Source organism: Parasteatoda tepidariorum, chromosome 7 (genome assembly GCF_982258835.1).
Source record: "Parasteatoda tepidariorum strain Cologne lab strain chromosome 7, Ptep-v5.0, whole genome shotgun sequence".
Taxonomy (NCBI): domain Eukaryota; kingdom Metazoa; phylum Arthropoda; class Arachnida; order Araneae; family Theridiidae; genus Parasteatoda; species Parasteatoda tepidariorum.
This window is the reverse complement of record NC_141761.1, coordinates 11,961,768-11,980,154: the sequence shown is the minus strand read 5'-3', so window position 1 is coordinate 11,980,154 and position 18,387 is coordinate 11,961,768. Positions and strand designations below refer to the sequence as shown.

At 30.2% G+C, this 18,387-nt stretch overlaps 1 long non-coding RNA gene across 2 annotated transcripts in view; it reads left to right on the top strand.

Moving 5' to 3' along the window:
• Nucleotides 1-3,585: 3,585 nt before the first annotated feature.
• LOC147806840 (uncharacterized) overlaps nt 3,586-18,387 on the top strand; it is a 157,596-nt gene continuing 142,794 nt past the window's right edge. The window contains exons 1-4 of one of the 2 annotated variants that reach the window (XR_015435295.1): nt 3,586-6,261; nt 9,889-9,957; nt 14,380-14,788; nt 16,317-16,400. This is a non-coding gene — a long non-coding RNA (uncharacterized LOC147806840). The remainder of the gene's footprint in view (nt 6,262-9,888; nt 9,958-14,379; nt 14,789-16,316; nt 16,401-18,387) is intronic. The other variant, XR_015435296.1, reaches the window with a different exon arrangement.

The window sequence follows — 18,387 nt, the reverse complement described above, 5'->3', positions numbered from 1 at the left end:
ACTTGTTGTTATTGGAGTACACAGAAACGTATCTTATGATTTAGATCTATTGTTTAAAATTGATGTCTTCATTATTTTATTTAAAAACAATATAAATTAATAACTCAAATTTATAAAGTTGTTGAATTTACTTTTGACACTTGAAGATCAAGGGGAAAGAACTGTTAACGTCCAGAAGAGCTGATTCAGACAAAAAAAAATGAAATCGCATGGACTATAGCCGCTTGTGAACTGCACTGCCTATCTTCACTGCATAATAACTCTCTGAGAGAACAGATTCTTAAAATGCAACGAACGGAAATCCAATCAGTTTTGCGAAAAATGGACATCCAAACGGTTTGGCGAAAAATGGACCTATACAGTTCTCAACCGTTGATCTACAATTGTTTTGACATTATTCTCCCCAAAGTTATTAAAACTCTTTATTATTATTATTTCATTAAAGAGATGTTTAACCAAATTACAATTTTAAATTTCAAAACTTGTTCTCATCTAAATATAAAATCTATTATATCTTGTCTAAATATCAAATTGGGGTGAGATTTCCTAATAAGTGAAGTTTTTTTTTAGCCTTTATAAGGCCTTCGTAAGTATTATTCTCACATTCTCACCTACTTTATGAAGTTTTTCAATGTCGATGAGAATCTATTTTCTAGCCTGTTATTTATGCAACCATTGAACCACAAAAAATACAAGAGAAGAAAAAACAATGAAGAGTTATGTTACATAAATCTAATTTCATTATTTTTCATGGAGTTCTTATTGCATTTATAATAGCAAGCATTCCAGTTTATAGTAATTTTTTTTACAATAGGTAAAATTTTTGAGCCGCGACAGCTCAGAAATAGAGCACGTTCGCCTTCCAATGAGGTGAACTGGGTTCGAATCCATGCGAAGGCTGGTCGATACGAATCCGGCTTGCACCGACCACACTGCTGACATGAAATATCTTCAGTGGTACACGGATAAAGGAGTCCCCTTGCCGTTAGGCTAACCATGACAGGTTCTCGTGGTCTTCCTCATCATGTAACGCAAACGCGGATTAGTTCCATCAAAAAATGTCCTCCTCTCCTAATACTTGATTCAGGAGTTTCCTTGTTTTCCTGATTGGATTCAAAATGACACGGAATTGAACATTAGTAGTCGTAATCCCAAAAAGTGGGTCGGCTGTTCAACAACTGTTATAAAATAAAATAAAAATTGGTAAAATTTTAAAAACCCCATTCACCTTCCAAAAAAAATGGTCTTGAAGTTTAAATTAATTTTTGGTAATAAGCGAAATTAATTATTTTTCTAAATCAATCTCAACACCAAGTATGTTTTAACTTAACATTACTTTGAAAAATGCCCTTAAGGGCTATAGGAGATTTTACCATTATATAAGGAACGCCTACATTTTAAAATTCTTTTCTTTGGAGGTAATTTTAAGAGGTGAGCACCCTCAAGCTATGCTTCTATTAAACCACGTTTCCTTACATTGTGAATTTCCCAAATCGAGCCTTTCCCTTGTTAATCAATCCTGTTTAAGCAACATTTTACTAAAAAAAAAATAGACTTGACTAAATGATTTGCTGTAGTAACTGAATGTAAATGGTTTTAAATATACATTTTCCTCTTAAGTTATATTTTTAACTACAAGATGGTCCTTTTTTACTTTCTTCTTTGAAACTATGTTGGTAGCTCTGCTATGTGAATACAATTTATTATAAACGATTTGATTCCTATGAATCTCTCTATTCTAAAAAAAAGTTTTTGCAGTTAATTTTGTCCCCTGAAAAACTTTTTAACTACGTGATGAAAATCTAAGATTAAGGAATCAATTCATTCAGAATCTTTCAGGGAAGACATTTGGGGCATTCAAATCTTTTACATAATTTTAAATTTTTATTTATTTTAGTTTTAAAGCACGATTTTGCAGTTAATAATGAAGAATAACCGCCGTTCACAACAGCCAATCACATGTCTGAAAACGGCAAGCTTAAAAAAGCGATTTACAAGTCTGAATTTTTTTTTTTCAGAGATGCAACCAATCACAAAATAGTTAGAATTTCATTCTTCAGTTTTACAACATCTCAACTTATTTCGTATTGATATATTGATTAATCTGATTATTTGTTTTCTAAAACGTTAATTCGTAAGTTTAATCTGGTTTTAAATCTTAATTCGATTTGTTTATTTACAAGTAATGCCTAAAAAGAAAAGACCTAACAATTCTAAAAAAAAGTTTTTGCAGTTAATTTTGTCCCCTGAAAAACTTTTTAACTACGTGATGAAAATCTAAGATTAAGGAATCAATTCATTCAGAATCTACGTTAATTCGTAAGTTTAATCTGGTTTTAAATCTTAATTCGATTTGTTTATTTACAAGTAATGCCTAAAAAGAAAAGAACTAACATTACTAAAAAGTCGCAACTCAATGCGAAAGCTAATCGAAAGCGGGAAAAACGTAAACTTCATAGTATAGAAGAAAATAATGCTCTTTTGCTTATACAACCTAATGATGATTCAACTAACAAAAAAAAAGTTAAACTAACAAAGGTTGAGCTAAAAGAGAATGTGTGTAATTGCTACACAATCGCAACAACATCGACTTTCATTTGCCCACATCAAACCAGACCTGTAAATACAGAAAATGTGGTTGGAATGCACACTGTACCAATTCGCTTTCGCAATGTTGACAATGATATGGACCAAAATCCTAATCCACCTATTTTAAAATCAAAACAACATGAGTTTGCTGGTGATTTATCGAAATTGTTACCTATCAAAGTGGCAAAACATAGTCTTGGCAAAATGTATTATAGTGTTTGCATATATATATATATATATATATATATATATATATATATATATATATATTGAATTAAATGTGTTAAAAATATATTCATTTCTTTGGGACAAAGTCTGTATTATTGTGATTATCATTTTTTTTAAACAAGTTTCATATTAAGATTATATCTGCACATTGATGTTAATTTCTGACAATTTTGGCTCATTTAGAGAACAAATAGGACATAGAAGGAACTGTAGTCAACGAAAAAAAGTGACATTGATATTGACACACTGCTTATTCTGCATTTAAGAAAATTAATTCTTTTCGATGATAACAGTTAATATTCAGTTTAATATTGAAATATATGAAATCAAAGCATTCTTGGTTTTGCGAAGCAAACCAAGCAAGAATTGCGAAGCAATTCTCCGGTGGTTGGCGAGCGTCAGCGAGCAGGGGGCGGAGCCCTCTAGTACATTAAATAATTAAAATTCAAGACTATGAAAGATTACTTCAATGTTTTATTTTGAACTTTATTAAGTTTACAAATGATAACAAAGGTGCTGAGAAGTTTCACGACCGCTATAATGCATCGCAATAGACTACACATTTCAAAGTATTTTTCAAAACAATCGCTGCTGTAAATGTGTTTTTTACTTTCAATGTTTAAATATATCTTGTTTAAGTAAATTGCTATGCATAAGGAACAAACTATTTTTCTTAAATGAATGAGTATTAATAAATGCAGTTCAATATTACGATTTGCTATTATGAATAGAATTTAATTTTCTTCATTTTTCCTAACTAGAGTCCGAAGATAAACTTCAGTATTTATGTGTCTAACATTCATGAACTGAATCAATATAAAGTAACTAAAAAGTATTGGTAAGTTTTAATTTAACCTTAAAAAGACTTTTTGAAGGGCGTTCTTTTTGTAGTTATGTTGATAGGTAAGTTCACACTTGTAAGGTAAGACATTTATTTATCCTGAGTTATGCTTGGTGCGATACTGGAAGTAAACGCTCATTTATTGCTGGAATGAAGTAAAGTGGCTTTAATGCATTTTTTTCTTTGGATATGAAACAGAATTAATTTATTTCGGGTTTTTCTTTTTTCCGGCGACTAGCACATTTTCGTTCCAGCGTGCCGCTCGCAACATACGTTCGAGATTTGCCCGCATTCAAATGCGGCGAATTTTGTTCGTTCCGTTTTAACAACATTCGACATCGAACGCTTTTATCTATTATTCTAATTTTTTTCATCGGATTTTTGACGTATTTCCTTTTTCTTTTTATTCGAATTACAAGCGACGAATTTCATTTTATTTTATTTCCGTTTTCAAATTCTAATTATTATATCTATTAATTTTTATATTAGTATTAGATCTCTGTTTGTTCCAGTTATGTTTCCTTTATTCATTTCTTTTTTATTTTATTTTTTTTATTTTACTTTCCAAATCATGATTCTCCAGTCCAATTGATCCAAATCTTTAATCCAATTTTTCCACCCTTTTCTCTATTCTTCGTTTCACTCTGTTTTCTAGTGTTTTTCAAATAGATGAATTTTTTAAGACGTTTTTCACTTTTATGTTAGTTTGTGGTTGGGTTTCATGCAGATGTGTGTTTGGTTTTCACTTCCAATGCGTGTTGGCTTTTCATTTACAATCTGTGTTCGTTTTTTTTTTCAATGGTTAATTTATTTATTTTTTTGGATAATTTTTCTCTCCAATGTTTCTTTTCCCAATTTTTTTTTTTTTTTAGCTTTATGAATGGGTGTTTTGTTTTTCTAATTGGTATACCACTTTTTCCTAATGTTTCTTCGATTTCGTTCCAGTGTGTGTGATCTTGTTTATGTTTTTAATGGTAGCATTTTTCTTTCTGTGCATCGAATGAAATTTGTGTTCGTTGTTTTTGTTCCTTTTTGTTTATATTATCTTGTTTATGTTTGATTTTCATCTTTCACTGGGTTCACTTTTATAACATTTCCATTATTTAATAAAAAAGTATGTATATTTTTAAAATTTTTTTCAACCTTTTTATTTATTTATTTATTTTTTACAATTTCTTAAAGTGTTTTTAATGTGTTTGATAGATATTTCGAGGAATTTTTCTTAATGTTCTGCTATTCAGATTTTTTTTCTTGGCTTGATCTGATGTAAATTAGTTTCTCACCCCATGTTTTTTTATCTCTGTGTTTATTAGTTTAGTGATTGTTAAGTCGTTTTCCTTGTACTGTGTGCTTTTAATGTCGTTAACTTAATTTCTTTTCAGATTTTATTAATTTTTTCAGATTTTTTAAATTTTTAGGTTTTTTGGGACTTTAAATTATTTGATATCAATGCTGTCTCTAGTTTATTATAATGTAATGTAATTTAGCTTTGTAGGATATGTTTCTTCACAGTAGTCTGATAAATAGGGAACAACCTGACAAAATTGGATCTAGTTCGTTATTTGGAATCTGTTCTCTATTCTTCTTTTCACTCTGTTTTCTAGTGTTTTTCAAATCGATGAGTTTTTTAAGACGTTTTTCACTTTTATGTAAGTTTGTGATTGAGTTTCATGCAGATGTGTGTTTGGTTTTCACTTCCAATGCGTGTTGGCTTTTCATTTATAATCTGTGTTCGTTTTTTTTTTCAATGGTTAATTTATTTATTTTTTTGGATAATTTTTCTCTCCAATGTTTCTTTTCCCAATTTATTTATTTTTTAGCTTTATGAATGGGTGTTTTGTTTTTCTAATTGGTATACCACTTTTTCCTAATTTTTCTTCGATTTCGTTCCAGAGTGTGTGATTTTGTTTATGTTTTTAATGGTAGCATTTTTCTTTCTGTACATCGAATGAAATTTGTGTTCGTTGTTTTTGTTCCTTTTTGTTTATATTATCTTGTTTATGTTTGATTTTCATCTTTCACTGGGTTCACTTTTATAATATTTCCATTATTTAATAAAAAAGTATGTATATTTTTACAATTTTTTTCAACCTTTTTATTTATTTATTTATTTTTTACAATTTCTTAAAGTGTTTTTAATGTGTTTGATAGATATTTCGAGGAATTTTTTTTAATGTTCTGCTATTCAGATTTTTTTTTCTTGGTTTGATCTGATGTAAATTAGTTTCTCACCCCATGTTTTTTTATCTCTGTGTTTATTCGTTTAGTGATTGTTAAGTCGTTTTCCTTGTACTGTGTGCTTTTAATGTCGTTAACTTAATTTCTTTTCAGATTTTATTAATTTTTTCAGATTTTTTAAATTTTTAGGTTTTTTGGGACTTTAAATTATTTGATATCAATGCTGTTTCTAGTTTATTATTAGTAATGTAATTTAGCTTTGTAGGATATGTTTCTTCACAGTAGTCTGATAAATAGGGAACAACCTGACAAAATTGGGTCTAGTTCGTTATTTGGAATCTGTGTCACTGAGATTAATTCCAGAATGATTTTGAACCTCCTAATATGAGTTTAGATACTAAAGAAAGATGCTTTCTGCTTATTCTGTAAGTAAAGTTTGATTTTAATCCATTTTGTCAATTATTTCATATCCTGCAGTTAAATTTAAACCCTGAAAACATATTTCACGATACAGTTAATAAACAACTTCAAACTAAAAATTAACCCAGAAAAATGAATACCTAATATACACTATATTTTATACAATTTCCTTGAATAGAAAAATAAGCACTTTTATGACATAATTAGATTTAAAATTTTAAATAAAACTGATAATTTCCTTCTTTACGTATTTTGTCAAACAAAATTTTCGACAAAAATTTTTGTTAGCCATCACAGTTAAAAAACGGTTATAAGCGAATCAAATTTTAGCTGAGTTCTGACCTACGAAACACAAGATTGTTTTTTTTTTTTTTTTATTCAAAAGTAGGCGCTATAGTAGAAAATCGTTTGCTCATGCGACAAGAAGTTCAAAAGCAAGTTTTAATCAACGTATGATCCAGAAATACAAAAGTTTCAATAAAATGTCTCTCTCAAAATAAAATTCTGGTGGCAGCGGTCAACTGGTTGGATCCGGAAAGATAAAGTACAGGGTTGTGTGCCGGTGTTATTTTTATTGAACCACCTTACGTTAGATCAAAAAATAAATTGTCGTTAGATAAGGTCAAAAAATAGTTTTCACTTATTTATGACCAAACAACCACGTGTTTTAATTTTACACCAAACATTAACCGTTAAATACGGAATTGTTAGCCTGTCAAAACGTTTTATGTTCTCAACTGCTAAAAAAGTTACAGTCTAAACATTTTGTACCTAACTTCTACAAATTGATTTTATTTTACAACCGTCGTTAAACAGGTAACCCAATTTTTCGGGCTTAAGACTAGGGGAGAGTGTGGTCAATTGTAACAGAGCAAACATTTCGAGTGTCTGATTCTAGATTTGGTTCCTAGGTGGCGCACAAGGTGTATTTAATAAATCTACATGTACACCCCTGCTGGCAACCATTTTTATGTACTTTTGAAAGAGTTACATCACAAAAGATATTTTCACACTACGCAAGTACTTTTTTTGGTATTAGAATATTATATTGTAACAAAGTAATTTTGTTTAAACAAATAAAAATTATTAACCGAATATGTAAGTGGACACCTTAATTACAATTTCAATAAAAAAAATTAGTTTTGTTGATTAACTAGCATTGTTTTTGCCAAATGAAGCTGAAATGGCGTCTTGGAGACGATTGTGACAAGAAGTAAAGGGACGATTGTAACAGCTGAAAATTAATAATTTTACGTTTACAAATCATTACTTAACTCTTTAAGAACCACCAATAGTTTCCTATATCATTTATATTATGTTGCATTAGCATTATTTTATTTGTCACCTTTCACAGCATAAATTAAAATTTTTAACCCCTTAAAGTTAAAAGTTTAACCCTTTAGGTCTCTGCTCATTATTATTTTTACTCCTAAAATATTATTACTATTTTGACCAATAAAGAAATATATCACAACTATGATAATATGTATAATTAACTATGTTTAAGTTGAATTTATGAACTGTTACAATTGACTCCGTAAGTGAGGACGATTGTAACAAGTTCACGACTGTCAAAAATTGTTAATAACTAATATAATAACATTTAAAATAAGGTATTTTTTTTTCTAGTAGAGGATAGTCTACTTTACTCGAGTAAAGTTAATTGACAGATGATCGTCTGTCAATTAACAAAGTTGGTTAAAAATAGTTAAGTAAAAAATGTTACAATTGACCCCATTCTCTCCTACTAATGTTGAACTCCGTAACCTTGTCATTTTGAACCCAATTCAGAAGACAAGAGAATTCCCGGATTAAGTACTGTGAGAAATTTGCCTTCATGGAGGTCATTTTGATGCAACTAACCCGCGCTTGCATTATATGGAGTGGAAAACCTCGAAAACTTCTCATGGTTAGCTTGGCGGCCAGGTAACTCTCACCCATGATCCATCTACCACTGAGGATATTTTACGTCAGCACTGTGGTTCGTGCAAGCCGGAATTCGTATAGATCAGCCATAGCTGGAATTTGAACCTGGTCACCTCATTGGAAGGCAAACGCTTTAGGCCCTGCGCCAGTGATAAATTAATCAGTTTGGTTAGCTAAGAGTTTGAATCGAAGTAACATTTTAAATTATTCTGCGATACTTTAGCTTAGCGGTTTACAATATTTTTGATCTGTGAAAACCCTTAATGATCAAACTTCTTTTACCGGGTTCGAATCCCAGCCTTGACTGGTCGATACAAATTCCGCACCCGGCTCGCACCGACCACAGTACTGACCTAAATTATCCGCAGTGGTAAATGAATCATGGGTTGAAGTCCCTTTGCCGTCAGGCTAACCATCGGAGGTTTTCGTGGTCTTCCTCTCTATTTAACGCAAATGCGTGTTAGTTCTATCAAAAAGTCCTCCACAAAGACAAACTTCTCCCAATACTTGACTCAGGAGTTCCATTGTCTTCTGAATTTGGTTCAAAATTACAAGGCTACGGAATATTAGTAGTCGTAAGCTCAAAAACATTGGATCGACTGTTCGACGCCAGTTATAAAATGAAAATAAAATTAAGTTCATTAGCAGTTGTGAATATGAAACCAAAGGAGGACTAATTATTAAAAACTATTAAAAGTCAATTATAAATTTATTAACCAATAAAGGACTATTTTATTTTCAAAATATTTAAAAAGAGGAATGAATGTTTTTCATATCTTTAAAATTGAAAAATGCGATTTCGTATATTAAATTGGGTTTGATGTTCGAAAGTTAAATTCACAATCCTTAAGCTGAATCTTGATAAGATATTTTTTTCATCCTATTTACATAAGGTAAAAATGAATGAAATAAGCCGAAGTTTGCCTTTTGTTGAAATGAAAGCTATAAAGAACTTATATGAATGTTGAAAATAGCTGTTTGAAGCACATTTCTTTACTAACGAATAAGTTATTTCCTTTTGATGTGAACATCGCTGTTGGAAAATACTAAAGAAATTTTATATAAACTGTGTGTCTTTTCAACAATTTATTCAATACATTATAGGAAAAATTGTTTTTTTCTTAAAAAAGTATTTACCATTTATCTTTCTTTGGCTTTAGTATAATTCCTTAATTTCTCTTTAAATTATTTCTTAATGACATCTGAAATATCAAGAAAATAAAGATTTAGTGATTGGATCTAAGTATAACTGTAGGTTTCAAAAATGTTTAAAAAAAACTTTAAAAAAAGTCCAAGGTCTTAGACCTCTAACTTTTTCATGGAACTCCATTTGAGGGCACACAAGTCTGTATATCTTGCGTCTTTTCGTGTCTACCATTAATAACAAGTCGTATGCATGCTTTTTGATGGAAAGAAAAACTAAAAAGCAATACATATGCTTAATGATTTTCTAATTTATTCTTTATGCTCAGTGTTTATATTAAAGAACTAATCAAGAACAAGTCTTATCAAAGCATTTTAAAAACTTAAGACATCTCTTCTTAGTTATTCATTTGCTTTCCAGTAGTCTTTTACACCATGCACCCATTCGTTTTGTAAATTGAAAGTGTTGTGAATTAATTAATAAATTTTTATTAAATTTTATTATTTGAAATGCTTATTAGAACATTTGTTTATATTTATTGTTTTCTCTGCATTTTTTGCAGGACAATTTGTTGCCGTTATTCTTTAGATCGGAAAGATTGCGCTGCATAATATGGTGCTACATAATTCTGGTAAGAATTTTATTCTCTTTTTCCATAAATTACAATTTCTAGTTGCAGTAGAATTTTAATTTTTTTTTTTGTTTTTAAAAACACTTGGTGCCCAACGTTGCGATCAGTTTCTTTTTAGAAAATTAGATTTTTTCACACTACGTCGATTTTCACCACGAACGCAAAAAGCTTGGTTTTCACAATCCATTTAGTCAGTCCGTAGCGTGTATGGAATTGCCTATTATTTTACATGTTTAATGAAAAACAGGGCCGGTGGCAGAATCGTTATATGGTCCTCGCAGAAAAGATTTTTCTTTTGAGGAATAAAACATTTTCGTTTTCTTTCCTTCATAAATTTTTGAAGGATTATTTTTTCTCTGCAGATATTCAAAAGATGCCTTTCTCGTCAATCAGATGGGATAGAAATGCTCATAATTTTTCTGTTCTCATTTGAGAATTTAAAAAAATCGATAATGATCGATAATGATAATGTCATAGATAATGACTGGCTTCAGGTAGAATTTCAAATAAATTGATTATAAAATAAAATAAAAAAATCCGAATTTGTGAAAGTTTAAAAGATAGTTCGCTCTAGAGAAATCATGTTCTTTCTTTATTTTTTTTTAAAACATCATGTTAATAAAATATGACTGTGAGTGGGGATTAAGTTACAAATTCAGATTTGTAGCAAACGAATTAATTAATGCGGTACATTTGTCCCTCTTAGTATTATTATTCTTTTTAATTTCGTTGAAATAGAATGTATCCAATATTTTTAATATATTGCTCACACGAAAATTCTAAATCACCCATTTGACTTATCATCGCTCACAACTCGCACCGATTCCTTCATAAATATGTTTTGATCACTCTTTTCGACATTATAGCTACGAATTTCTACTTTTCTGTAAAAATTTCTATGTTTCTTACAGCTTAGTTATTATGATATTCTAGTTTTTCATTTTTAGTATTGATGTTATTATAGCACGTGAAGTTCGAATAGCAGATCCTAGAAATCACTCTGACACACTCGGTTTGCGCCGATATTCGTTAATCCATGCCGTCTTTCACTCATTCATTCGTTAATTATTGCTACGAATTTTCACGTCATTTTAAAAGAAAATCTAAATGTTTTTTTAATGCACTTATTTACTTATCCGCATATTATAACCCTTATTTACTTTTGCAAGTTTTATTGCACTTATTTCATTGTTTTTTGGGCAGTTATTGCTAATAAAGCCCTGAATAACCAGCTAATTCAGAGTTTAATTGCTACCATTTTACTTGGGGTTTTAAAAATTCCGTTTATTCATCAGTTAATATTATTTCTACACTTAAAATTCCCCTTTTAAATAATCACTTTTTGACGCTTTCAATTGACGCTTATAGTATCGTAAATCCACATGGCATTTCGATTTTATAATAGTCTTTGTACAGCCGACCCAATTTTCGGCTTTACAATGACCCATGTTCAACTCCGTTGACCTGTAACTTATCACCCTATCCAGAAGACAAGGGAACTCCTGGATTAAGTCTTGAGAGAAATCTGCCTTCATGGAGGACTTTTTGATGGAACTAACTCGCATTAGCGTTACAGGGAGATGAAAACCTCCCACGGTTAGCCCGACGGCAAGGGGACTCCAACCCATGATCCGTCTACCACTGAGGATATTTTTCGTTAGCACTGTGCAGGGATGAGATTCTTCCGCGGATTCGCGGATTTACGCTTTTTTTCAGATTTTTCCATTTTTCCCGCTAATTTCCACTGAAATTTTTTTTTGCACAAGTTAAAATATTTCATGAGGAATTTAATTTTCCGCGGAGGGAAATTATTGAAGTCCCTTTTCCTCTCTCTGAAGTTTCTCTAAAAATCATTTCCTTGGGATGAAACTGGTTGACCTTTATACAGGGATGAGATTTTTTTTGTCTCTCGAATTTCAGCCTTTTTATCAAAAACTCCGATTCTCTAAAAGTTTCGTTTTTTTTAAAATTCAGTCATTGAAGTAAAATAATTATATTTATTTACGATTTTCAAAGATAAACAGAAAATTCAATCTACGCCCTAGCTGCTAACCCTTCCGCATTTTTACTTGTTTTAGCTATTTTCTCCGATTTCACGCGCAGAAAATAAGATTTTCCGTATTTTTTATCCGTCGGCAGGATAGCTCGTATTTTCGTAATTCAGAAGTCGCTGCTTCTTGTATTCTGGCGTGAAAACAAACAGAAAAAGAGGGAAAAAATAGAGGTGGATTTGCGGTGAAAATATTTATTTGCTTATTCAATTAATCTTGTAAATTTTTATTTATTATGTCTAAACAAAAACAATACAAACAAGCCTTTTAGAAATCACAAGTCCAGACTCTTCTTTTTATTCACGCGATTTAAATATCAATCATCGATTTTCGTATTTATCTGATTTAAAAGTTGCACATTGCGATTCTTATTTATGCTATTTAAATATCGTATATTATGATTCTTATTTACGACATTTAAAAATCCAATATCGTGTTTTGTATTTATGCATTTTTAAAATCGCGATTTTATTATCAAATCTCGATTTTCGTATTTACCTGATTTAAAAGTTGAACGTTGCGATTCTTATTCAGGTGATTTAAATATTGTACATTGCGATTCTTACTTACGAGATTTAAAAAATTAATATCGCAATTTGTATTTACGAGCTCTTAAAGCCCTATGTAGCAATTCGTATTCACGCGAGCTTAAAATCCAATATCGTGATTCGTTTTTGTGGTTGTAATATCGCATTTTTTAAATTCGATGTAGAGTTTCATATTTACGTGATTTAAAAGTCTCATATCGGGATTTATATTCACATGGTTTACAAGTTTAAAAATCGCATTTTTTTTGTCACATTTTTGTTTTATATATATATATATATATATATATATATATATATATATATATATATATATATATATATATATATATATATATATATATATATATATATTTCTTTTTGGATTTCCTCTTTTTTACTTTCTGACTACTCTCATCCCTGACTGTGGTCGGTGCAAGCCGGATGCGGTTTCGCCTCGATCCGTCATCGCCGGGATTCGAACCCGGTTCACCTCATTGGAAAGCGACCGCTCTATCCATAGCTTATAAATTTTCATATCGTACCATTTCTTTTTGTTTCATTTACAACTCCATATTTTATGTACTTATTCATCCCTATATCAGTTTTAGGAGTAACATATTAATTAATAACCACTTCTGCGCAATATTTTTTCCAGACTTAACATTTTTTAAATTAATAACATTTGCACAATGCTTGTTTCCGGCAGCAAAATCATAACATTAACCTTTATTTTATGACTAGTGATAATACTCATTCTCAGTACGGGATGAATAAAAAAAAAATCAATTAATCAGCAATGAACATCACAACGAAATCTTTCACAAAACTGAAAGAAATATACCCACGCAATTAAAACAGCTATATTAATTGTTATCCTTCTCGGTGTACTACTACTAGTAAAAATATTTTCTAAAACTACGGGAAATACGCTTTAAAATTCTTTATTAAAACTGTGCGAATTATCATAATGCCATCGGTAGTGCGTAATACCAAAATTTAACGTCACATGCATATAACGATTTTCTTGATTCCTCCTAACGAATGAGTGAGTACCTTTCAACAACGGAACATATTACACATATCGGCTTCTGGAAATATACCTAAGAGCGAAAGAAAATTCACACTGTATGTCAGATTGTTTTTACATGCCTACCTTTAATAATCTATCACACACATGAGGAAAGATAAAATAAAAAGCAATACTTATGTTTAATGATTTATAATTTATTTTTAACGATCAGTGTTTGTCTTAAAATAAATAAATAATTAAGCTAGGCAATCACATTCCACCTGTTCCAAAACACATTAAAAATTTTAACCATCTCTTATGAAGCATTATGGAAAGAACTCCCCTCGCCATTCGTCTGGTGCAGAGGCGGTGAGGGGGTTTAACTATTTCAATTAAAAGTGTTGGGTCAATATATAAGACAGGTGTGAAGAGAGAAAAGAATTCAGGGGAGAAAAAAAGCACCCTCTTGTGATAAACTATCTCTGCTATTTTCTGGTTTTCATTATTTCCATTATTACTATTTTCTGGCTTCCCGCTATTTTCTGGTTATTGCACTATTAACTAGGCAAAGCTTTGGACCAATGAATAAGCGTTATGTGATGGAATGTTTTTTATTGCTTCTGTTTGTTGCTTTGTTATACTGACAAACTTTGTACAGAAAGTATAATTTTGATTATCGATATATCTAAATAATTACGTATTTATACTTATGCGTTTTGTTTTCATATTTATTATTGTTTATGAATTTATATTTATGTATGTATAATTTGCATCATCTCTGATGATAATTACTCGGGTAATGTGTCCACTTAATAATCCTTACTTTTATTTCTAGGCTACAGGACAAGAAGGCATACCACCTCAGCGATCCTCACCTCGCGATGAAGTGCCACTTCGGCCTCAGGCACCCCTCCCAACTGACACGACTCCATAGCAGGAGACGACTATAGACTTTGTTCTAAGGGAAGTTCTTTAAATAGACAAACTATAAAGTTGCTCTCTCGTTTCTCCCTATTCCCATGATCTTTTGCATCGTGCACACATTCGTTTTGTAAAATATAAGTATTGCTATTTTTTTAATAAATTTTTATTGAAATTTATTATTTGGAATTCCTAATAACACATTTGTTCTCTTATTATTTTCTTTTCAGTTTTTGCAGAACAAGTTTTGACCTTTTTTTTTCTGATAGGAAAGAGTGATTACGTTGATTGAGCGATTGTGATTGTGATAAACCATAATTCAGGTACGAATTTTATTCTCATATTCCCTCAATGATCACCTGTTTCGCCTAAAAAATTAAATTCAATTTTCACTTCTCAATAAAATTTAAGAACAATCTTTTTTCATTTTCTTTAATATAAGAAGAGCTTTATTGCCCAAATGGTTATTCGAAAAAAAAATCTTTAAGAAAATTGCGTTGCCTTTATGTCCTTTTCTAAAAGTTCCTCCAGTGACACCTTAGAAACAGAACAATTTTCTGACAATTTTTAAAATGTTTTAAATCGCAATAAAAATTATAGGAGATTGTTAACTTTCATTTAACCAAAAATACTCGTTTACTTGACCGCTAAAAAAATACCCACGAGATTTCGCTGATTTTTGACAAAATAACCTAAAGTTTGAATTTAATACAAAATTTAGAAAATTGATATCCCAATAAATGTTTCGTTATTTCTCCACGAAATAAGATATAATATTTAAAAACTATAATAATTAATATATTAAAAGATATAATAATAATATTCCAAATTAATTTTAGCTAGTTTTCGACGGAAGAAAAAACAAAATTAAATTTCGCCTACAAATTTAAGCCCAGCTTACGACTCTGTTAACCCATATAAGATATACTTTTGCCATTAGTCAAAAAAGTTTTAGATTGAAAAAAATTTAGCTATGTTTCGATTTAGAAAACACTTTATTCTTACTTCCAAAAAATAGCCCGGAATGGGAAATTATTGACGTATATTAATTTGCCTAAAATTTATGTTATCCCATCCGCAAAATGATCTTACCTAACAAGAGCAAACTATAAAACTTTTTGTCCTTGAAATGACGAATTTGAATTTTGCCTTCAAATGTTAGTCCCCATGGTAGTAAACCTTTATCCGTGTCTTTAAAATGTTCGTCCATTGTAAGCATACGTTAGTAGGGTAGCAATAAAAGTTGGCCTTTTCTTAAGTAGTCAAAAGAGTTTTTGTTTAAAAAAAACACTCCTTTATTTAAAAGCAAAATTTTATTGGCTTTTTTAATGTTTTACCTTATTGTTTTTTACCAATGCGTATAAACATAATTAAGCAAAGCAAATCACAGTCCGTCTTTTCAAAACAAATGAAAGACTTACTTAAACCATCTCTTATAAACCATCTCAGTCTGTCTATGGAAGGAACTCCACCCGCCATTCGTCTGGAGCAGAGACGGTGACAAAGTTAAACTATTTCAAGTAAGAGTGTTGTGTCAATATTTAAGATAGGTTTGGTGAAAGAAAGGGAATCAGGGAAGAAAAAAAGCACCCTCTTGTGATAAACTATTTCTGCTATTTTTCTAGTTTCCACAGCATTAGACTGCTTTAGACTTTGTCCTAAGGGGAGTTCTTTAAATAGACAAACTATAAGTTGCTGTTTCGTTTCTACCTTTTCCCGTGATCTTTTGCGCAGTGCGCACATTCATTATGAAAAATATAAGTGTCGTTAATTTTCTATTAAATTTTTAATTCAATTTTGTGATTTGAAATACCGATAACCACACTTGTCCTCTTATAATTTTCTTTGCAGTTTTTATAGTTGTGGCCTTTTTTTCCCGTTAGGAAAGAGTGATGACGTTGATGGAGGTACAACATGTGATAAACTATAACTCAGGTACGAATTTCATTCTCATGTTCCATTAATTTTAAGACCTCAACTTGTTCCGACCATATATTTAGTTCAATTTTCACTTCTCAATTCTAGTTTCAGTAATACTATTTATGCTTTTTTGAAGGAGAAAAAAGTGTCACCCATAATTGCTGCTACCTGTTCCTTTTGCTCCCTTTTTTATTCTCGCTTTTTTCTTTCTTTAATTTTCCAACTCTCTCTCTCTAATTTCTCTTTCTGTTTCTTCTCTGGCTTTTTTTTCTTATCTGCCTTTTCTATAAAACTGCAAATTTCGAAACACAGGTTACATATTTTTTTTAAACTATTGCTCCTATAAACTAGAATTTTGATATACAAATCTTTTTTCTTTTCATTAATTTAAGAAAAGCTATTTCGTTCAAATAGTTATTCGAAAAAAACACATCATAAAGAAAACTGCATTGCTTTTATATCCTTTTTTTGAGAATTCCTTCAGCGACGCGTTACAATTAGAAAAACTATCTAGCAATTTATAAAATGTTTTAAATTGCAATGAAAATTATAGAAAGTTGGTAACTTAAATTTGATCATCAAAAAGTTTCGTTTGCTTTGACTGTTAAAAAATGCCCAACACAGGTTTTCGCTGATTTTTAACAAAAGAACTAAAAGTTTGATTTGATTTGACGACGAAAAAAAAAGCAATTTGAATTTCGTCGCCAAATTAAAGCCCAGTTTATGACATTGTTAATCCATAAAAAATATTCTTTGACCATTTGTCAACAATTTTTGGATTAAATAAATTTCAACTATATTTTGACTTACAAAGCAATTCATTTTTTACTTCCAAACAGTAGCCCGTTGCAGGAAATTATATATTAAATTATTACACAGATTAAACTGCCTGAAACTTTTTTGTTCCATCCGAAAAATAATATGTCGCAACAAGAGCAAACTATAAAACAAACTTTTTGTCCTTGAAATAAACAATTTGAATTTTGCCTTTAAATGTTAGCCCATAGTGGTAAACCTTTATGCCACCAGAAATGGTGTCTTCAAACTGTTGGTCCATAGTAAGCATTTGTTAGCAAATAAAAGTCTGCCTTTTCACTAAAAAAAAAACTCCAAGCCGGGCGTATTTTATTAAAGAAACTGTTTTTAATTTTAAAAGCTTTTATGGGCTTTTTTTTACCTTATTGTTTTTACAATGGTTTGTACGATTGTAACAGAGCAAATGTTTCGAGTGTCGGGTTCTAAATTTGGTTCCTAGGTGGCGCATAAGGTGATTTAATAAATGCAACCCTGCTGGCAACCATTTTTATGTACTTTTGAAAGAGTTACATCACAAAAGATATTTTCACGCTACGTAAGTACTTTTTTTGGTATTAGAATATTATATTGTAACAAAGTAATTTTGTTTAAACAAATAAAAATTATTAACCGAATATGTAAGTGGACTTATTAATTAACATTTCAAAAAAAAGATTAGTTTTGTTAATTAACTAGCATTGTTTTTAACAAATGAAGCTGAAATGGCGTCTTGGAGACGATTGTAACAATAAGTAAAGGGACGATTGTAACAGCTGAAAATAAATAATTTTGCGTTTACAAACCATTACTTAACTGTTTAAGAACCACCGATAGTTTCCTATATCATTTATATTATGTTGCATGTGCATTATTTTATTAGTCACCTTTCACTGCATAAATTAAAATGTTTAACCCCTTAAGGTTAAAAGTTTAACCCTTTAGGCCTCTGCTCATTATTATTTTTACTCCTAAAATATCACTATTATTTTGATCAGTAAAAAAATATATCACAACTGTGATAATATGTATAGTTAACTATGTTTTAGTTAAGTTTATGAACTGTTACAATTGACCCCGTAAGTGGGGACAATTGTAACAAATGCACGACTGTCTAAAATTGTTAATAACTAATATAATAACATTTAAAATAAGGTATTTTTTTTCTAGTAGAGGATAGTTTACTTTACTCGTCTCTCAATTAATACTA